At 37.3% G+C, this 23,972-nt stretch overlaps 1 protein-coding gene across 1 annotated transcript in view; it reads right to left on the bottom strand.

Annotated features, from left to right (window-relative positions):
* The window catches only part of ME1 (malic enzyme 1), a 170,809-nt gene that overhangs the window by 129,995 nt on the left and 16,842 nt on the right, over window positions 1-23,972 (bottom strand). The gene's annotated exons all lie outside the window — the stretch shown is intronic.

Raw genomic sequence — 23,972 nt, 5'->3', positions numbered from 1 at the left:
TAGCATCATGCTGCTGCACGGCTTCCGCTCCAGAGTCAATACTGGCAGATGTGCAAGTGTCTTTGAGGCCTCTCTTAGGTTACACTAAAATGGTCTATAATCTTTGCAATATGCTTATCGTGTAGCTTAAACATATTCAGAAGTTCATGTAGTAGAGATCAGGTAGCATTTATTAATCGATGTTTGTGTGTGTATACACGCATATAAACAAGCCATTAGACAGTTGTCCAATATTCTATATCTATCATACAACTACAGAAAATACTTTGGTTCTTATGCAAAAAGTATTTGAGAAAACACCTTGAGATCTATCAAAGAGTTAAAAATGGCAATGTAATGTTTCTGCATTTATTCTTCTGTGGAAAATAAATACTAATGAGGTACTTCGTAACAACCTCTATAAACAGACTTTTAAAATTTCTTTGTTCATGTTACCATTAGAATTAGCTGCGTCAATAAGTGACAGGAAAAAATAGGTAAAGCAACAAATGCAAAAGGTATCCTTCAGTCTACATTTGCACTACTCTTTCTTTTTCAAGAGAACAAATCCAGTCCTGTACACAAAGTTTTCCCTGCCTTTCACACAACATCTAGTGAGTGATACAAAGTGATAAATTCTTAGCAGTTAGTTTGATTACCTCGACAGGCTTCTCATTTTTTGGTTGTTGTTTTTTTTTTTGTTTGTTTGTTTGGGGGTTTTTTGTCTTTTTCAGAAATAGTCACCTCACAGGACTTACTCTTACAGAACAAAAGTATACTGCAAAATCTTTCTGCATCTTACTAGTTTACACTTCTTACACCATTTTAATCTAAATTTTGAAGTGCTTATGTCATTGTGTCTTGAAAAAAGTAGGCAAAAAAAACCCCCAAAGCAGCTCCATCACTCTATCTGCTCCATAATGCCATTAATCAAGTTGTTACCCTTAAGTGAAATGATAACTCAAAAAAAGATAAATACTTCATAATGAACACTTCACAAAACATGAAACATTAGTAGAACGTGCTTCTCCCACATGAGACAGAAATGAAAGGAAACCAACTTTATTAAAGGTCAAAAACTGTTTTGCTGTAGTTCTCCAGGCACACAAGATTTCAAAGGTTTCCAAAACCATACACAAAGCCTGCATTTTTTTCGCTAATGAACTTTCAGTGACCATAAGTGTGTCTTCAGCTGCTATCACATTTTGAAAGACCATGGAAGAAGGGAGAGTCAACTGTGAATAATAAATAAATTCCTCACGAGTTTATTCAAAGTTGATCCCTCTTATCTCCATTAGACTTTTTTTGGCTTAAAAGACCCACATAAAAGCTATTCATGTGTGCTTACATACACATAGACTTCAGAATCAGTTCCAAATGACTGGACTTCAGGGAGCTGCGTAATTTTAGTGGATCTTTCAGTGCTGGCAATAAAGTGGCAATCCAATTATTCTCTGCATCTCTCCTTTCCCCTGTTTCCATTAGTCGAAAGAAATGAAAAACATTCTAAAAGTCTGTGTGTGCCTTCACTTTAGGAATAAGATACAGACTTTAATTACTATGATAGGGTTTCCTCTCATACTGGAAAATATATTTTATGTTAAAACAGACACATGTGTTACATCTTGCCAAGTGCCTTTTTTTAGAAAGTACTTCATCTTGGAATAGCCTATATGACTACAGCTCCTCCAGTAAGAATTAATTTCTTTGGAGCATTACTACAAAACACATAACCCATTTACATCCCCTATATATAGTTTGAAAATCCTTTACATGAATACTCTTCTTTGGTACAGATATAATGAATTTTTAAAATTTCTAAGATGGAATGTTAATTCCTCTTTTCCCCCTCAGAACCCATATATACTCAAAAGAAAAGAATTATCATTAAAATATATCACCTGACAATTTAATAAGAGTAGGCCATTTTATGCAATAAGTGTATACTATTTCATCTGCTTATAATTAGGGAAGACCTTAACTACCCAGGATTTATAGTTTATATCTAGCTTTCTTGCACTAGCCTCTCAGATTTTCTTTTTTACATTAGAATTCTTATTTTTTCCTGTTAGAATTGTTGTTTCCCAGCCATCCAGCAGAGAGGGCTCTAGGTCTAGCTTGGTTTACACATTCCTTTCCCTTCCTGAGAGGTATACTTTGTGCACACCTGGACGGGACAGATTTCCATCATCTAGCATCCCAACTATAATAAACAATGTGGACATTTTTATTTTGCAGTCTGTATTACAAATAAATTTTCCAAGAAGAACAACACTGATGATCTAAAAACAGTGTAAGGGCAAGATATTACTACCATAAGTATTAACCTTTGCCTAAGTAGTTTTGGTTTATTCACTGCTTTATGCCTCATACACATCGTAGAGATGAAAAGTACAGTTATTATTAACTATAATAGATAGTTAATCCAGATAAGAGTTTGCAATTTTGCAAGAGTTATGTTTCTTTATATGCTGTGGTTTTGGTAAAAACAAGTTGTTCTTCAGCCACCTCATCATCTTCCTTTCTCACAAACCTTTTGGTCAAAACTTTGGGTTGGGGTTTTTTATTGCTCCTTAGGCATAAATAGCCTTTCATATTCTCAGTAGTACACAGAAAGCCCTCTGAGTCTGCCTTTTTTATTCTCAAGAAGTTTTACTAATTTCAAATACATTTAATTCTGAATTTTCCTCTCCATTTGTAATGTTGGGAAGTTTTGTAATTGTAGCAGCGATTTCTATTACTGCACATTGCTCAGTATTCTTTCATTATTTAATCTCTACTTGTTTATCAACTCAGCTCATAACTGTATGTGCTCTGCCCTGACTCTCTTTTCTCCCAAAGCCCTCCATCTACAATGTTGTTCTAGTGCAGCTACATACACATCAATTCTCTTGTTCAGTTGCAGTACTGAAAAGCCATAAAACAGAATAAACAGCACAGCATCCTCTTGTATCAAACAGCTTTTTTGCACTGGCTTTTGACTAAATTTTCAAGCTGTGCTTGAAAAGACAGAGAATGCATTCAAAATACTTCAAGAGCTGTCTCAGCCTCTGTTCACAGTCAACAGAGACATGTCTTATCTTTTAATACAAATAAGATTGCGACGACAGTTTTTCTTCAGATAGAATATCTGAATCTCATATAATTACTAGGTTTACATAAACTTCTCAAGAAAAAAAGAGTGTACTAAAGCAATATGTGCATCCTGTCCACTAATGAGATTCAGCTTCACTAAAGAGTAGCCAGTATTCATTGCAGGGATCCTTCTCCCATTTCTACCAAGACCTAGCCCTCCTCTTTTGTTCTAGTAGACTAAAACCTCCATTTTTAAAAACTCCTACTCATTTAGGAAGAAAACTCATTTCCTTCTGTTGGCCTCACTGCAGGTATGCCACAAAAGTATCAGCTTAACAGCATGCAGAAGGAGGCTGGCTTAGAAGAGGAAACCATGTCCACATCCAAGGTTCTTGAACTCAGTGACTCTTTCCTCAGCCTCTGGTAGAGAAGATCAAGGCCTGTAAGACTTCAGGTCATCCCTGGGACTCAGTGGACAACCACCAAAACCAAGCTCAAGTACCTGCATGCATATTTGAACTGACTGGATCCGTGAAGGGGGAAGGAAGAAATGAAGAGGAAGGTAAAAAGGTGTAGCAAGGAAGTATATATAGAAGTATCATCTATTCTACAAGAAAGAAATCTCTGGATTGCTGATCTAAGATACTGCTAGAGAAAAATTACCATCTCTAAAGTACTTTGGGGATGGCAGACAAGTAGGTTCATCACTGTCTCACAGTCCATCAAAAAGTGAAAAACCCTCTGTTAAAACAACTCGTTCTGCATATCTAAATCATAAAAGTGCAGTGAACCAATTTCAACAATATCATGGAGAAAGTACACAAATCAGGACTCAGATATGCTCAACATCTGCTGCTATAGCTGGAAAGAGGAGAGCTGGTGCCTCACCACCCCTTGCAGCCTCCCACCACAGCAGTAGGTAACCCTGAGCAGAGGACGGGGATCGCTCTGCCAGTCAAAGCTCTGAGAAAACCCCGCAGCTACCTGCAATACGTGTCTGCTTAAGATCTGAATCAATTTTTTGGACAAATGGATTTACAGAACCCTGCAATACCATATTCTTAAAAACAAACAAACAAAAAAGAACGTGTAAATAAGATGAATGCTCTTGTCTGAAAGATCAAAAACATTTTCCCATTACTGGAGAAGAGTTTTTTCCCCAGTATGTCCCAAATGAAAAATCAGTGGCATCACTACTAGTTGCCAGTCACACATCATCCCACACTGCTCGCACCACCTCATGCACAAGACTGTCTCCAGGACAAATTCAACTGTAGAACCAGAAGCAGTCCTTAGGAAAACATGATCTCTGGTATGCATAACTGTTTGCAAGCAATTCTTTTGCTATTCAAGCTTTTGCCTTCAGCATTTTTGGCTTCTCATACTACTCTAGTACTGTTAGGAAGGAATCCAAGTCAAAATTAATAAAACTAGGGTTTTTTAAGGAAAACTTCTTAAACTGAGGAAGCAACAAAATATATGCATAGTCCTGCTAGGTATGAGCTACATGAAAACAGTTTCAGGCACCTAATATCATAAGACCCTTTAGAATTAGAATATTTTAAAAAAACCCACAACCCTGCAAAATTTTACACATTCAAAGAAATTATGATAAAATCTCTGTAAAAATATAGAACATATGATTTTTCAAGCATTTTAACTACATTTAAGAGTTTAATGACCTGCAAATCCCTTTGAGCTATTTTATATAATTTGTGTTTAAAAAAAAAAATCACCTTACAAATGGGCAAAAATAAAGTTTTACAAGCATTTCCCCTCCATTCTGCATTTTTATTATCCAAACACGACTTCAGAGAAACCAGCCAAATAGTTTTAATACTCCATGTCCAACACTCATTTCAAGGCACAATACACCAGGAAATACCTAGAATAACTAATCTGAGCACACACTCCATAATGAACTCATTCTGCTGAAAACAAATGTGGTTCATGGCAAGAAATTGGTGTTGGAGAACTACATATGGCTAAAGATCTTCCTGCTAGTTTCTCGACCCATGCTTGTCATGACTGCCAAAAAACATTACAAGCAGAGGCAGCTAATGTAGCTATCTGGGTAAATATTTCTTCTGCAACCAGTGCTCCAGGCCAGACACGTCACACCAAGTATCTCTGTAGGTAAGGAGAGGGAGTAATTTTTTAATGTTTCAAATTCACACACAATTTTCTGTTAAGGTGGTTTCTTTTGGACATGAAGAAAAAAATTCTCTGCAAACTGTGAATTTACATTAACTTAGAGCTTCATGTTTCTTAGGAATGATTTGTTGTAAAGACTACGCACAAAAGAAGGGCTCAAACAGCAGAATCCAGTTTTAATTTAAAAAAAAAAAATCAGGATTATTAAAATTTTAGAGAAAAAAAGAAATCCTTTCAAATGGTACTCATGAAGACTAGGGAGAAAAATGACAAATACAAGTTGATACGAAGAAATTACATGATCATCAGCAGAAAGTTACCCCAGTTTGAAGATGTATAGCATAGAGTTAAGAAATGAAAACAGAACACAAAAATACAAATTTTCTATTGCAATCCTCTGGTAAATCACACAGACAAAATCTCAATAAATCTTCAGAAGGAAAGAACATCGGTAACCATTTATAACACACACATTATTTAAAATAATACTAGACTGTAAGTAGAAAAATCACTGTGACAGAACTGCCATCCTTTAAAAAAGTACAGTTATTTTCCCCCCAAACTATGCTCAGATTCCCCTTTGGGCACACTGGTTAGCTCTGGATTATGTATTTTGGATTAAGGTTTAAAAATCAGTATACAAACTAGCAATTAACAATCCATTAGCTCGTTTCGCAGAGGAACTGTGGTTTTCCTGTCTTTCTACAGTACCTAACACACAGATCTTGTATAGGCCTCAGCCTACAGCTAAGATCCCTAAAACAGCAGTGAATCCTGCTAAGTGTTTTTCACTGGAGTTTGAAAAGCCAGGCACACACAGGTAACTACCCTGTTTGGGACAAAGAAGGAGAAAGCTAGAAAAGGAGGACTGGTGAAATGTAAGCAGCAGAACCCAGTTTAGATACAGCACTTGTGCTCCTTTTGATAAGCTCTCATGCACAGGCATCCATCAGGACTTGTGAGACTGTGAGGCACACTGAAGGTAAATGAAAACAAAAATACTATAGTTGATGAGCACAGCTCTAAACATACAAGAAAAGAAGGAACTGTCCCAGTTTCAGCTAAGAAATGCCAAAAGGCACGGGTTTTATTTTATGCACTTTTTTTAAACACAGTTTTTTAATTATATTAAGTTGAAGAACTATATTCTGGCATTTGGGATTTATATTTCAAAGCTGTTTTTCTAGAGTTGTGGTAGATCTGCTGTAGTGTGTTGAATACACAATTTTTTATAGTTTTCAGGAAAGCTAAGTGACCTGAAGTATATTCACAGCCCAATTCTAAGTCCATAGGATTTTCAAAAGCAAACTTACACAGTCAAGTCAACAGGGGAAACTGAAACAGAAGTCTAAACCAGCTTCCAACAAATAAAGCACAAATAAATACAGTAGCTAATACACACACCCATGGACTTATGACTCAAAAGAAATGCAGAAGGTCAGAAGGAGATCAGACTTTTCTTGGCAAATTCATCATGGGAACATGTGGGCAGCTTGGCAGCCATGCAGTGAGCTGATACAGTGATTGCATATAAGCATGATTCAGACCAGCAAATTAGAAATGACACAACACAGCATTCTTATTTGAGCAATCATTTAACCTACTGTGAACAATTATCTGAAAGTAAGCAAGCAAACCTATTTTAAGAAACTATTTGTACATATTCGTTTTATTATACATATACACAGTAAAATCTTTTTCAATTGCATAATCTCTCCTCACCTTAAGTTTGAGAAATCTGTATTACACAAACTGTAGACAGCAACAAATAAACAGCAAAAGAAGTCACTAAGATAATAATAGATAACAATATATTGCATATTGTGGTATAATGCAGGATGATGAGGTGGGTCTAGTTAAGATTCTAAATTTAGATTTTCATATGCAATCTAGGCACCTATCCTCCCATGATAATTATAGGATGTATAGTATTGATTAAAATAAAAAGTCTAAAGAAAGATAAAGCTCACTCTAGAATAGGTACCTTGCAGTCGCTAATCTAAATTGCTCCAATTACTATATTGACTATAGACCAAATTCAGATTTGCACACATAAGCCCTTACTGTCAAATGGGAGGGTCAACGGTATCGGAGCAATCAACATTGCTCATTATGGCAATAGTATTAACTATAAATCAACTGCGTAAGAGGCTTTCACAGCACCAGCTGACAACCATGCACAACACTCAGGATCTCAAGGAGCACTAGTTGCCTGGATGCGGGCTGCTACATCAAGCCCCAACTGCCCTTTTGACTCTTCAATCCACAATCCACTGAAAAATCATCTTACTCTGAATCATTCATATTACTATAGGGATTTTTAATCTCAAAGCAACCAAAAAATTGCTAGAGCTGCATTTGTACACTTTCAACCAGAGCTGGCTGTCTCAAAAGCATGTAATTTTAAAGCCATAAAATAAGTTACAAAGCACAATACATAAGGGGATAGCAACACCTCACCTCCCAAACTGACAGACCTGTACGTCTTACAGCACCTCCAGATGAAATGATTTAGATGCTCAGAGAGAGATGTGTTAGAGCAAGGTCTGCAGAGAAGTCTAGGCTCTTGCTTTTCATGTGAGAACAATTTTGCAGGCCAGAAGGTATGAGCTGGTGTGAACGTCCTCCGTAGGTCCCCATGTGTGGGGATGGGACAATATTTTTCAGCATAGGAGGCAACACTGTGCCTGCCAAGAAGCAGTGTGTGAACTCTCCCAAGATCTGCACAGCTCCAGAGCCTGGTCATGCTGCTGACTCCATGAGAACCAATAAACTCATCACACTCCGAGTCACCAGCTCTGCACAAGGCCCCAGCACGCACTCTCCTCAAGTTGAACTCAGATGACAACCAGAAAGGCAGTGGCTGCTGCATGCAGATAAGGGTCTGTGGAGAGATACCTGATTAAACAAGGTGCCCTGAGGGACTTTCTGAAAACCCAACTCAGAGGTACATTAGTACAAGCCTTGCTTCCCAGCAAAGAGGGGAGGCTGCCCTCCCTATTGTGGCTCCCACCTGGGAGCTACAATGAATCTAGGCATGAGCAAACTGGGACTTGAATCAATGGGTGCAGTTATCTGCTACTAACAGCAACACCCCGATTCTGTTTGTTATAGCAGCTAAATTAATGGGGCATATTAACAAATATTGGTTGTGATTTGTGCTTCCTCTGACTCAATCCCCTATCAGGGACCTCCCATCAATGTAGAAAGACCTATCGTGGCTCTCTTGGTTGCCCCTGGCAGACAAGACCAAACAGCAGCATGAAACACAGTTTAAACTGTAGAGTCAGAGAAGATGAACAAATATTCATTCAGATGTTGGGTTTTGAGGTTTTTTTGTCCCTGGCTATTTCTGAGCCATCTTTATTCGTTTAAAACTCCTTTGGGTTGTATTGACCTTCAAAGATGCCTACTTGGGAAAGCTCTGGCTACGGGAACCACTCTGGAAAAAGACAAACAGCAGTTTACCACATCACTTACAAAATTATTGAGCATGTTCTTACGACAGATGTTAGTTTTCAACACAGATTACCTATGCCATAAATTAAAAACACTGGTTGTAAGCCACTTCAGAGCTCTAATCCCCTGGGTGAACCATGGTAAATCAATCTTGAAAAGGTAATAATCTTGTTAATTACCACCTTTGTCAATATTGTCTTCTAAAGATGTATCAATGTGCAGTTTTCTTTTCAGATATATAATTTATATAATAATAGTATATTAAATTGCAATTTAATTCATGATAGTGATTTTTTAAAAATACAGATGTCACTAAGTTTTACTATACCATATCTGAAATTCTACTTAAAATATTGGTTCAGTTGTATAGTAGATGCTGTGAGTCAGTACCCTGTATCTTTAATATATAACTCTAATCAAAGGATGCTTGCAATGCTATCAGTGGAATAACTGACAAGGTATCCCTGTTCATGGAGGGAATTCAGATGAACATAGTATCAGGTGACATAAAATATATTGTTAACCAGAATGATTACAAACAAAGTGGCAAATAATAGCTCTCTAACTGTAATAATTTTACAAATAAAGTACAGTTGCCAGGCATGCAGTCTCCAATATGCAATGTTTACATTTGCAAAATCAGGTCTTATTCAAGAGTCAGTCACGATTTCCATGTAGGTTGGAGAGGAATTTCAGTTACTGCCAAAAATTCCATCTGTCTGAAATAAGTAGTTAACCAAATACAGGTTAGTAAGCCCTGAAATCCCGGGGGAATTCAATAAACCTCATATGCTTAACAGATTTTATTGTTGCCTTTCAGAGTTTAAACAGATTATCAACTACTATATTTTGGTCTTCTGACAGGACTAAGCAACTAATTTCATTAGCTTGATAAACAATTAACACAAATAAATATTTTAAATACTGTAACACAGAGTTGCATAGAGGAGAGCAGAGACCAATCTCAATACTGATTTTCTCTTCTAGTACTACAATGGTATACATCAAATCTAAAAAAATAGCCTAAAGTAATGCAACACAAAAGGATGTGAGCAAAAATAGATGACAGAAGGCACATCTGCCTAACTACTTCACTTGAAGGTTTTTTTTAGTGGGCAATTAAAAAATAAAAGCTTTCCACACAGATTAGCATATCTTAAAATTGTATTTTCAAGCATCTTCCTAATTATGGTAGCACAAAAAGAAGTTAATCTCTAATGAGCAAGCTATGGAAGTGCCTACTTGGCTTGCAGACGCTGACACGCAAGTGCCTGCAGTAAACCTCATGTTTCATACTGGGTAGATGCTTTTCCTTGACTCACAGCAGCTCCCACCTGTGTGGTCCTCAAGCTGAATGACATTGGAACAGCTCCTTCCACACCTGCAACAGTACCAGCCTCATTAGCTTGTAAGGATTCTCCCTATCGCATCAAAGTGGTGACAGGGAGACTGGCCAGCCTGGTGAACTACAAAGATTTGACCTGAGAGCCGAGGGCACTGAACTGTGTCAAGTGACACCAGTCACAGAGACTATCAGATTACTCAGGGGTAGTGTACTGTTTCACTGTGTCTAAAAGTTACATGTCTACTCAAAATTAGTCCTCTGGGGCACCCTCCACAGACTAGGAGGAAAGACTGATTAGGACCCTAGGTGGTACCCTTTCCTCTTTTTTAGTTCTATAATGTAAAGAACTATTTCAGACAAAATGTGTGAAATGAATACTTTCCATTGTCACAGGCAACCCAGGATTTCTATTACTACAGTCTGGTAATACGATCTATAAGCCTTTCAGTCATACACAGTCATTGCGTATATTGCACACCTATTGACCATTTCCCATTCTACACATTGCCAACTTACTTTTCCTTTAATCACCTCAGTCTACAAGCTGGTAATACATGTATATGTGAAAATAGCAAAGTCTATCCAAACCCTTTGGTTTTGGGGAGCTTGTTTCATCCAACTTTGCCATTTTTCCTCAGAATTTTGCAGTACATTAAAATCAATGTAAAGTAACATGCAAAACTTACACTCTGAATGCACCTCATCTATAACACAGCCTTAATTGCTATCCAGGAGGTAATCACTCCATTTTTGCTGTCACAATAAGTATCCTACTTGCAGCGTTCTCTTGTAAATAAAAGTCTTTTTCTTCTTGCTGAAGTCACTGAAAATTCATGTAATCATGAACGACATGACAAAAAAAATTGCCAACTCACAACTCTGAGTAAGCTGACTAATGGATAGCAACAGATTCTCTTTTTTAATCCCAAAGTGAGCATTTAACATTGTGCGCAGGAATGGCTTATTACTCTGTTTACATCCCTTTTTAAAAAAAATAAATAAATTGAACAGGCTTTAGGACAAAGGCCCATTTATTACTGGTGACCATACAGCATTTGCTTCAGAAGATGTTAACCAGGGGGTTCAGCTGTAGTTCTGTTCTGTACACTATTTTTTACCCTTTCTTTAAATACTTTACCCCAGAGGCACTACCATCATCACTAATGGGCTTGGCCTTGAACAGTGGTGGGTCCGTCCTGGAGCCGGCTGGCACTGACATGGGGGAAGCTTCTGGCAGCTTCTCACAGAAGCCACCGCTGTAGCTGCCCACCCCTCCCCTGGCTACCCAAACCCACACAAACCCAATACATAGTGAAAGAATATATAGATATTCAAGCTATCTTCTCTGTCATACATTGTCTGTTAGTTTTGTTCAGTACATAACAATGAAACACCTGTTTTCATGACATGGCCTTTCTTCCATTTTGAATTCTTAAACACTCAGAGTAGCCATCAGTAGCCACACTCATTACTAGAACCACAGGCCAGGATCATCACAGTGTCTGAAATACCAGCTAAGGGATAGAACAGTGCACGTAACTTTGTCACACAGTTACAGCTCTTCCTGAAAACTGTAAGCTTATCTGAACTTTGCTACAATTTTGTTTGGTTCTATCCCTTTAGATTAAGGCAGGAAGAAAATACAGTTAGGGAGCAGATTGACTAGGAAGGCAAACCCTTAAACTCAACAGGAAAAATAAGACACAGTCAGTGCAGAATTTTAGTGTGAGCTCAGATTTTGTAAGTTAAAACTGCTATTTAACCAGTTATAGAGAGAAGGCAAAGTCATGCAGCAGCCTTTGACAGCATGCAAAAAGTTAGTCGATTGAAGGAAGATATCTACTAATGGTAGAACAATTCTATTTAAAACTGCTGTACCAGATTCATTCATACAGCTCTGCTTTTGCCGAGATACAACCTGTGTATCAATAGTTTGCATAGAAAAGATCAGACTGAAATGAATCATGGAAAAAGCTGTGATAAAATGGGGTATATCACTTTTTATTTGACTGCTCTCCAAAAGAGCTTGATTCATTAAAGCAAACAGCAGACTAAAGAAAAGTGAGTATTATGGAAACAAAATCTAAATGGTAGTTAAGGAAACCAGCCAATATGAACCATCTGAATTTGCTATCAGGCACACAAGAGCTCTATCTGAAAGAAAATTCACGACGGTGAAAAAACGAGAAGAATCCTCTTCCAGCAAAGCCAATTATTTTCAAGTTGCTAATGTTTTCAAAGCAAACTAAGGATTTAGTTGCCCTCTTATCTAACTGTGCCACTCACAGAAACTCAAGTCTAAAACAACATGAAAACAGGAACAAAACAGAAAAGAAAGAATAACAACAACAAAAAACCCCACCCCAAAACAAAACATATATTAAGAAAACAATTTCCTTTCCAGATGTTGACAAATGTATCCTGGCAGTAAACATTAAACACAAGACTATTTGAATCTGAAGGAAATGTTGCTCCTCAATTCCAACTTTTCATTCCAATTTGCTAGCATCTAATTCTGCAGATCAACTACAAGATTTTTCTAGCTACCTAACTGAATAACTGCTGCCTTTCCTAAAGGAAACTATGGTGCCAGATCCATCACTGGTACAAAATGAAAACAAATATCTCATTTAATCATAATCATTAACCACTGCCCTTGATAAGGTTGTTCTGGACACACTGAGCTAGCAGACCTATAAATACATCATCTACACAACATAGTATGGAGCAATCAGGAACACAGAAGAGGAAAAAGTTTAGAGATAAATTGGCAAAACACTGTATTTTCAGACTAATAGCTAAGGCATCTCAGAAAAAAAAAATACTTCTAACAGAGTTTTTCATGTCTTACATGGGGTCCTTAAGCTTAAGGTACTACTTGCAACATATTTTAGGCAACAGTGAGAGATCTGCTCAGGTTAAGAAAGATGATGGATCATCAATTTTCATCAGTTTCATAACCAATTAACTATAAAGTAAGTCTGTCCACTTCTTGAAACCTATCAACAATCCAGAGTAATGTCAATCACACCAGTAACACCAATATTAAGCCCCTTTCATGCAAAATTGAACAAAAAACACAGTAATGAAACCAACTCAGAAAGGCATTTGTATTCTATTTACTAACCTCCACATTACAAATGAGTACACTAAACTTATTTTGTGAGTTCCGGAAGTTCAAACTGCATATTCGCATTACTCATTACAGAAGATGGAAACATGCAAAGAAGCACACAAATAATGAGGGCTATATTAAAAAAAAAAACAATCCTCTCCACCAAAATCCTAGCTGAAATCCATGATGCAGTGGATCCACAGGTCTTGAGCAAGAATCACTTCTAGCCTTAACCTCCCTTACTACCCAACGGAAAACCTCCTTTGGGGTACATTAACTTTCTGGACATTGTTATGCAAATATTCGGGTGACTGGTGGTCTGACGTGAAAAGTGCAGTCACTTCTCTGCCATTTTAATTAAACAAATTTAGTGTTCACCAGGCACCTGATGGTTAAAAGACCAGCTGATGAAGAAAAGCATAGTACAGAAGTACTAGTTTGTCTAGTGCAGGCAACGTAGCTGTAGCCATCACTGGGGATTTTGTTCTATTAGTTTTACTATTTCTACACATATATGAGACTATATCTTATTTCCGGTCTGGCAGTAGATAATATTCAAATGCATTTGTTTCACACTATTACAAGAACTCCCACGTGAGTACGTTAAGGATCTGCGCTGTCTTCAAGGGCAAGAAATATGGAGATAAGAAAAGAAACAATAACAAGAAAATCCAACACAGATCCATTTTGACACTAAGGCATGAGTGTCATGTTTCTTCTCTAAAAGATGAAAGGATCACAATTAAAAGTCTGACAAGCTTATACAATAAAATACACATACTTATTTTCTCAACTCAAACGGCAAAACAAATTGAACCAACACTGTTTCAAAGAACACAAAATCCTGCTCTTTAGCTTTAGTCATCCAAACTGCCTTTTGAGGGTTTTAGACAGCTTATGGTAGTAACCTTAAATGCAAAAGTAGACCACAATCACGGTTGTTGTCTGTACCTTGCCTACTTATACTGTAGTAATACTGCCAGCTGCTATTCAGACCATTTCACATGCAGGTATAGGAGCCTTCAGATATTCACAATCACTCCCAATGCCTGTGTACTGAGAGATGGATGGCAAGCTCCACAACAAATCAAAATCTTCTATTTTACCACTGGTCCTGACTTTTTGCCAAAGGTAACACTGTTTGCTGTGTGAAATGAGAGTTGGTTGGTTTTTAGAGGAATTAGTTTAACTCTCCTTCTCCAAAAGTGTTGGTCTCAAAAGCAGTTTCTGCTGTTGTACAGAAGCATCAGTTTTAAGTCTCCCACATAGCAAAGCAATGCTTGAAATGAACAGATTTCTTTCATCAGTACTGGCATTCAAAATAAGACTATATGTCTAAGATATAACATGAAAGATTTTCCAAAGACTTATTTTCCAAAGCTTATTTTTCTAGTAGGAAATGGGATTTACATACACTGAACTTTAGGATTTATTTACAAGATTCACAAGAGAAACTGGTCTCATTATAGTATTGAAAAACTACTTCTCACTGCTCACAGGAAGCAAGTTTCAATACTGCAAAGTCACTAGCCTTCCTAGAAACACTCACCCAATTTATTTACTGGGTGGTCTGTGAGGTCTATCTGCCTCTCACAGCGGCCAAGAGAAGTAGCTGAATTTTCTAGGAAAAAAAAGTAAAAACAGGAAAGGCACACTAAGGAGTTGCTGGAAGCTGCTGAAAGAGCACAACAGTAGGCAGAGAAAGAGCGCCGAACTGATGTGACTGAAAGCAATGGAAATGGAAAAGTTAAACAGAAGGCCCAAACAGATGGGGAGTGAAAAGCCAGCTAAGCAAGTGAAACAGTAACAGGATTTATTTTCTATGAATAACTGAAAGACAGTTCAAAGGTAGGAGTCACGGACAAAATAGAGCAAGTCCAACCTGTACATAGAACAATAAGATCAGAGAACATGCACGAATGCAAATGTGAAGGCTGAAGAAATGAAGCTCAGAAGAATACAAGAAGGAAAAAACAGGTGCTGCAAGTAATTGTGCCAGAAGAGCTTTGGATTGCTGCAATCTGCTTTGCACACGCTACGCACACAAAGAACCCTACTTTGCTGTTTGCTCCTATTTATGCCTGGATGGAAAGCTGAAATCACACTGCAAAAGGCAACATTTCTTTTTCCAGGCGGGGTGGGCAGCACTACCCCCCTGGAATCTCATAAAGATGAATCCAGAGCCACAGCTGGGTTTCAGTGGGAATCACAAATCACACACTTAGAGGGGAATATGAGGGTCCCTCAAACAAAACAGGCACCCAAAACATGTCATCCATGGGGAAAGCATCTCCCAGCTTGGCAAGTTTTTAATGCTGGAATCTTTAAATTACTGTGTTGAACCAGAACTATTTACTAGTCCTCTGCAAAATGAATGCTTTTGTTTAAGGGCTAAACAAGTCTACTATTAGTAGTACTGTAGAAAACGGTAAAAAAACCCCCTACTAGATACTCTTAATTTATTCCACATGTGTGAGAATAAGCTGAGCAGCATTTAGAGATTTCTAACCTTCTACATTCTAAAGTAGGCATACAGGTTGTGAAAGGCACATATGCAACTCCAATAAACACAGATAATTAGAAAATTCTGGATTTCTGTGTACAGAATCCACATTTATCCTGTTACACATACAGACACATTATTGACAAACTAGGTAACTTCCTCCATAGACTACACAATTTGCTAAAGAAGAAACATCGTCTGGTAAAAACAATAAAAGAAAAATGCATTTTTAAAGTAATTAAGTCACGAAGTTTTTGCTTGGGTTATTATCTATGATACTATGGTATCTAATGCTTGCATTTCTGAAGTGTCAGTGATAGCCAAGTTTAAGATCTGTTACCTAAAAGTAGGTCAGGAGAACCTCTTGGCTGGGCTCATGTAGCTCTGCAGATCAGTAGATCTTGTACTCACAACTGTGTTAAGTTTGAATGCCTTCTCATTCTTTGCTATCAGTTACACTGTTAAAGAAATCTGCCTGTTCAAAACCAAAAACCCATCGACTCACATCCTTCTAAGAGGAATTTTGCATTACAGTAAATTCCCAGTCCTTCAGAAATAAAAAAAAAAATTATTTGTTTGTTTCAGATGAAATCTTGTGTGAAAACGCACAGCATTGGCAGAAGTCCACCAAGAAAATCCCAAAGATTTCAGCATACCTTCTAAGCCATTAAGGCAAAACTTTTATCTAGACCATTAGGTATCTTTTCACACACTTCTCTTCAGACACATACACAACAGTAATATAAAAGTCACCATTGCTTATTCCGTTTAGAAAATAACACTTTGCTTTCCATAAGCTTCCTAAGCATTCGTAGTGATTTTAGATGTATGGTCTGAGCTAAGGAGTGGGTTTTTTTAATAAAGAAATGGAATGGTAAATTTCATAAATAATACTGCAGGCAGCTTGAATAAAACAGAATTCAAGTAATAAAAATCACATGACTATAGAAGTGCTCTTCTCCCTCCATCATCACCCCACAAATCCAACCACATGCTGGGCTCTAAAATGGCTGACCAGAAATTGAGAATATCTGCTTAAGTTAGCACTGTTTCACAGATAATTATCACTGGAGACGGAGCACATCTAGGCTGGCTTCCATTGTTTGATTTTTCTTCTTTTTTTTCCTTCTAAAGAGAGGAAAACACTAAAATACATCCCAAGCTTTCTTCAAAACTGGATGCAAAAAAGTCCACATGCCAACATTAGACAGTTTTATATGCACAGTTCATATGCCCTACATAGGCTTGTTCTTACGGGCATATATATTAACTGAAAAAAACACAAACTTGTTTCCCCCTTTGAGAAGAGCACTCAAGTTACAACTTTGAAGCTGTAATGAACTATCACATCACTAAATATTTTCCTGGCAGCTTATGCCCCCATTAAAGCAATTATATATTTTACTTCTAAAATGTTTGATTTAGAAAAAAGTGCTATCCTTAAGTTGATAAAATATCCATGAGAGACATAAAACCATGGATGACAACACTTTAAACTTTATGAGTCCTTCAATAACACTTGTAAAAACAGACAGAAATTCACTATTGGGTTGGAAGATGAAAGGCAGGACAACAGATGAGAAATAATGGGATTTATGGGGTTAATTTCCTCTTGTAGTATCTAACCCTGCACATATATGGCACTTTGGCTGTATTAAAGTGAAAAGAGAGATGCTGTTTTTAACCAGATAATTTACAGTCCCACATAACTCATAAAACCAATAAGCACATAAAACCTGCCTGAACCATCCTTACCCATCTAAATTAGTTTTCATTGTTCCCTAGAAGTCAGCTGTCATTGACTTTTAAAAAAAACCCCAAGAAAACAGTTAACAATTGGACATTATTTTAAGAGAACAAACATTTATAATCTAGTTATCCATCAAGTCCAAACCATTATTATATGCATACAGTTCATGACAACCACAAATAAAATAGAGTCATGCAGCTTGGAAAGGACTTAAGGAGGTCCTCTGCTCCAGCTCCTACTGAGAGCAGGTCCAGCTGGTCAGGGTGTTCAGGGTCATCTCCAGGTGAGTACTGAGTCTCTCCAAAGATGGAGATTCCACTTCTCTCTAAGCAGCCCCCAACTGTACTTGGCTATCCTCAAGGTACAACTTTATTTTTCCTCAGAACTATTTCAAATTTCCCATATTTCAACTTGTCTTCCTTGCCTCTGACCCTGTCACCATGTCACCAGGTCATCCAGGCCTTTTTTGACCAGATTGTTTTCTCTCCACTTGTTTTCCAGCCTGTTCTGTTGCACAAGTTTATTCCATCCTAATTGCTGGGCAACTCATCTGTCTTTATCAAACTTTATGAAGTTCCCATCAGCCCATTTTTCCAGTATTTCTAGGTCATTCCATAAGGCAGCATGCCTTCTAAAGTGTATAGTCATCAGGCTTGCAGATAGTGCAGTCTGTCTCATTACACAGCTTATTCAGACAGATGCTAAACTCTTCAGGTCATTATGCTTTAACCACTATATTTCATTATTTGAAATAATAATTTTATTCTACTTCCTGGTGGAACAGAAATCCTAAGTAGAGCACAAAAGTAGTGGTCTGAACTGAAAACCTCTCAACACTGCTCTTAAGTCTCCTCGCATACAAGTAAAATTCAGAACAAGCCATGTGTAATTTACTCCACTGCACTACCCACACGAGAGTCTCACCTGGGATCATCAGCAAGTATAACAAATTCTTCAGCCAGAAAACCTATGAAACTACTGTAGCTTACACTTTCTTGCACTAGGAATTTCCATTCAAGAGCAAAGCAATTTTATACTATTTGCAATTTAATCTTTAGAAAACCAAATTATTACACAGTCCATCTTAAAATGCTGCCTCTAAACACTGTTCCCCTTTTGTTTATTTTGGATTTTGAGTATTCTTTTAGTTTCTCAAAATCTATGCAGTCTCCCAAACTAGTTGATTACTTTTTATTTTATCTAATAATAAATGAGAAAAAGGATAATTTTAACTTTCTCTTTGAAGGTTTTTCTCATGTTGTTGAGATACGCTTTCTTTCCTTATCTTCCCTGGGCTTGTTCTGTCCTTCCTTCAACTTCTACTCCCCTGTGGTGCTTGACAGGATTTTCTGAAACATGGAGTTTGTTTGGGTTTGGGGTTGTATTTTGTTTCTAAATATAGGCTTTTAAAAATTTAAAGGATAGTTTGCAATAATTCTTCAAAAATGGAAAAGAAAAAAAAATCAAAATGTTGCAGAAGTATTTCACCAAAGACAACTGTAAATATTTATTTTTACATTCTCATTTTTCTCTTCAAACTTTGTCTTTTTCTGACAGAATCTAGCAGCTAACTTGTTTCTCTGTTCAAGGGGTAAATACTCTGCAACAAAAGAAAGTATAATAAATATCTGCTAATGTACTAGCAGCTTTACTGTGTTTATTTGAAAGAATTTTTTTCATTTTAAGGCACATTTTTGTAGTAGCATCTACTGATATTCCATAGGAAACTTTTAGTTGAGGTTATGAAAAGTGGGAAGATTAATCTAACCTCAAATGTTCTAATTAACAACATCTTGTTATCCATTTTAATGTAAATTACTAAAGGCTGAAAGACAGATATCTCTTTCTTTGTACTGCCCTAAACATAGTTAATATTACTTCTAAGGTAGATCATAGAAATAGTTATAGCACCAACACTACTTTTTGGTTGCAGCATAGTAGTACATAGATAATTAATTTCTTTTTTTCTTAGCACTTATACTCAACTTACACTATTTGGCAAATTAGAAACAAAATCTAAACTCTGACTCTGTCCAAAAAAAGACATTGATGGAGGGATTTTTTAGGTCAATTCAGAGCCTTGAACAGTTGTAAGTACAAAAAAAGAAACAAAAAAAAAGCCCATAGACATTGCAGTACACTGATTCTGAGAGGATCATCAAACCCACAAATATTCTGTTGCTAAACAGCTGTCATTCTCACAGTTCAACAATACTTCCCAACAGAATCTGTTAATTGATTAATATATTTAAAGGTACACTCAAGAGATGAATTCCAGAAGGGATCATTTTCATCTGCATACAGAAAAATAGTTCAGAATACTGTTTTTTTAAACACTACAGATAATAAGAAGCATCAGCAATGTGGGGGAGAAAGGGAGAAAGCAGAGAGAGAGAGAGAGAGAGAGACCCTTCTCTCTCACATTGTTTCAGCTCAAACTCTGCAGACATCAAGACCTGGTGGACCTCTATGCTTGCTCTTGGCCAACACAGGACCAGCTCACATTAAGCCAACAGAGACAGTTGTGCCAAGCTGGATCTCACGCAGGAAGTCACGAACTCTAGCCAAGCAGCAATGTGAGCAACAGCCTGATGGATGTGCCAGAATCAGTTCCTGTTGTCTAAGATAGTAGCAAAGCTATGCTGACAAGAAACTTCCTCCAGCAGGCATACATCCCATCTCCATGAGAGGGCTCTACTGACACAGCCACATCAGTAAAGGCTCTGTTGCAGCTCTCCACAAAATCACCGCCCATCCTCCCCATGAGAGCCTTCAAGAGCCCTTTACATCATTGCCATGGGGAAAAAAAAAAAAAAAGGATGTCTGGTTAAACAATTTCAGTCTGTGCAGCTTGTTTCTGTGCAAGCCACCCTTTAAACACATACACACAAAAAAATTGGCTTCAATCTGGTCACACATTTGCCACCAAATGAAATGGAAACTAATACATAACTCTGATTAATGCAGTACCATGTCTGAAATTAAAAGCATTGTTATTTTCCCTGCTGAGGGAGAGCAGACAGCAATGTCACCCACATCATTTCAGAAGCAGGGAAGGGGAGACAGAATATCAGTCAGGACACTTTCCCAGTAGAACATACTTAAAAACCTGAAGCATTCCAGCCCCTTGAATGAAGTGATTCTTGCATTCGTTTCATCAGCTTTCTCTTCTAGAAATGCAAGAGAAAACCTAACTACTCTTATAACAAGAAAATTTTCTGGAACCCTTTCAGGCTGTGACACTTAAAAATGTACACGATTTGTATTCTGCCTTGTTTTTGAAATCTATCTCAAAGTCCCTATCCAGACCTGCTCTATATCCCACAAATGTTTTAAATTTTGTCAAGAATTAGTGTCTAATCATCATAAAGATTTATAGAACCATGCAAAACCAATTTTCTAGGTGATACTCCTAATACAGGACTTTGTAACTCTGGAATTTTTTTCCCAGGTATACATCCATTAGTGAACCAGAATAAAAATCAGGGAATGTATCACCAATATTACTAAATATAAATACTGTTGCACGTTCTTTCCAATATTTTCTAGGAGAATTCATCGAAAAGCTGGCCTGCGATGGTCTTATAGGTTGTCAGAACACGTTTTACCTAAAAATCTGGTTATCTGCTCTTCATCTCCACATTTTGCTAACATAAGCTCTAAGATCCCTTTATTAATTCATTTTATGAGTTTTTTTGCTTTGAATGAATATGCAGAAAAATGTATAAATGGAAGGACTACAAATTTTGTTTCAAAGCCACCAGAGTTTGGGAATTTAAATGCTGTATGTGCTGCCAGGATGAGGAGCTGCAGACAGACTAGCACCTGGGCAGCAGGGGAGTAAGGCTCAGAGAATCCTCCCCATTTGAACTGTAGATCAGATGCCACTGTTTGCATCTGAATTGGCACTAAGTAATAGCAAGAGAGACTTTATAACAAGATACTACTAGCTTAACAGCCTAAAGGCAGTCAGCTATTTAATGCTTTTTAATATCTCATATCAAGACATTACACAGGAAGATAGCAGTAGCCATACAACAGTAGTGGGAGCCACAGGAATTCAACATTAGGTTTGGCTACTATATGTTACTACAAGTACTTCTACTTTGTTTTTTCCTTCCAAATATGGTTGTAGGAAACACGCAAAAACATACTGACCCAGAGACTATCCATCCAAAGTGATTAGATAAGAGCCAAAGAAAGGAAGCTGAAAATATGTTGCTAACACCTTTTGTGTTAAAGGAAGGAAAGAGAAGAGAACAGCCAACTCTTCTTTTCCTGAAGCTGAGAAGAAATACAGGAGGGATTGCTGGCACCACCAATCTCTATACCAGTTCTGGATCCTCCGGATTCACTATGCAGTAGCTAATAGCTAGCTAGTCACCAGTAGCTGTGGACACTGGACCACACTTCATTTTTAGAATGGCAGGTAAAGCAAGTGCAGTAGAAATTTTTTCATCAGTCTGATTCAGAGTGCAAAACTTTTTGATGACTTTCAAGAACTAGACCAAATATTCATATCCACACAGAGTAAGCCCTGCTCCCAATTGAGAAGGTTTTCTGTAAGATATTCGTGGAACACAAAAGCATGTTGTACATAGGCAGGTCTACATGTCAATTTTTTCCCTCTTTCATTATTGCATACTATGAAATAATGTATTTCTCTCAACTACAGCAAACTACCTGTAGCTAGAGAGTCAGTAGTACTTTAAGTTGCCTTTGCTAGTTTGAACAACTCACTCAAGTGGAGCAGATGACAGCTTGGAAGGGAAATGACAGGACGCTCTCAGGAAAGTGCTGCCCACATTTTGGTACATGTCTAATCTCCCTGATCTTATTTACTTGTAGGTGAAATTCTCTCACTTCTTTGTTATGAGAAGGATGGTTGCTCAAGCAGAAAAAAAATACAGCACTAACTTTGAGCCACAGCAATGTCATATATTGTCTGATGACAAGTGAAATTCTCATAAAGGCTCTTGTCTTCTCTTGCATGGATTTAAACAATAGCATACATCTGTGTATATTTAAAACATACTATGAAACGTTTTTACTGCACAAAAACATGTTGAGACCTATAAAAGTGCTTAAACCGAGACAACTAAAGGTTTTGAATCCCTTATGTGTTAATGACATACATTTAGTGCACGCACATGGGGTATTTTGCTTAAACGGGATGGAGGCTTTTGAATCAAGTTTCCTGGCTGTCACCACTCACTGTATTTGGCTCATACTGTGGAACAGTCTTGGAGCACTTGAAATTAATTCTTTTTGGATAAAAAGAAATTAGAAGATAGGTTCCAGGAATTCACTTAATATGTTCACATGCCTGAGCTGTAACCAGACATTCAGTTCATAGGATCAGACTACAGTTATCTCATAAGCACAAAAAAAAACCCCCAGCACAACACAAAAATATCCCAAACCTCCTGCTCCCTAGTAAAGAAAACAAAATAAACAAATTAAAAAATTAAATTTTTTTTTAAATAGCTCCAAGCCTCAAAATCTCCTAAAAAAATCCTTGTCATTGTATACTGTATCTGATCTACAGAACACTGCTTTTTGCTTTTGAAAATACAGGCCATAAACCACAGTGTTTACTATTTGCATACTGTTTACAAATCTATAAATGTAAGCACACTACTTTAATTAAGATGTAAGACATTGGTGTGGGAACTATTCTAATATGAGCACAGGCTACTGCAAGTGTTCTATTTTTCTCTCCAACAGAGTAAAGAAAAATGTCACATTCTTTTCTATGATGTACTTGTTATATTTCCACTGACAAGTTAACATAAGCAAGAATAATATGATTAAATTATTCTGAATTGTGCAGTCATAAGAATTACACATGACTCAGAACAACTGCAAATTGAAAAAAACAGCCTACACCTCCAAGATGAACAACAGCAACAGATTTTGGCTTTCTCCCTGAAAAGATACCCCTGTTTAGTGGAGATTCTGACTCACCAAGGGTTTTTTGTGCGATTTCTACTCTATTATCATTGATCAGGTCAAGTGCAACCCCAACATGTCTTCTTTAATCTTAGCAAAATTTTATGGTTTATTCTTATCTCTTGAAAGCTCTGTAGCTAGCAAAGCTCTAGAAGACAAGTTTCTCCTCCAGTCGCCAAGATTACTGAACGTAGAGCTGCAGCCTGTTTGAGTAGGATCAGAACCACAACAAGGAGGGTGGTCAGTTAGTCAATGACATGGAGGTTGCTTTAAACCTTCTTTGAAGTAGACAGTACATTCAGCAAGTTTTCAGTGAAATGGGGCAGGCTTTTTAAGGAACCCAAAGATAAAAGCACACAGGCATCCCCATTTCCTCTAAGCTATAAGTCCACCATACTCTTTTATTCTAGTTTCATTCTATTCACACATGTTGCAGTATTCTGAAGCTGTCCCTGCTTTGAGCAAAAGGCTGGACCAGATAAGCCGCAGGGGTCCCTTTCAACCTAAATTATTCTGTGATTATAGGTCTCAGTTTCTAGGCTACTATTAGGGCATCCAGAAACCACTGAGAATCCAAACAAACTTCAAAGCTGTAAAGCAACTTTAAGAAAGGTACTTTCTTAAAGCAGCTGACAGCTGC

This window comes from Neopelma chrysocephalum, unplaced genomic scaffold (genome assembly GCF_003984885.1).
Source record: "Neopelma chrysocephalum unplaced genomic scaffold, ASM398488v2 Primary Assembly neopelma1_23b, whole genome shotgun sequence".
Classification (NCBI taxonomy): domain Eukaryota; kingdom Metazoa; phylum Chordata; class Aves; order Passeriformes; family Pipridae; genus Neopelma; species Neopelma chrysocephalum.
Note: the sequence above shows the minus strand (reverse complement) of the source record. Positions and strands in the feature narration are given on the sequence as shown.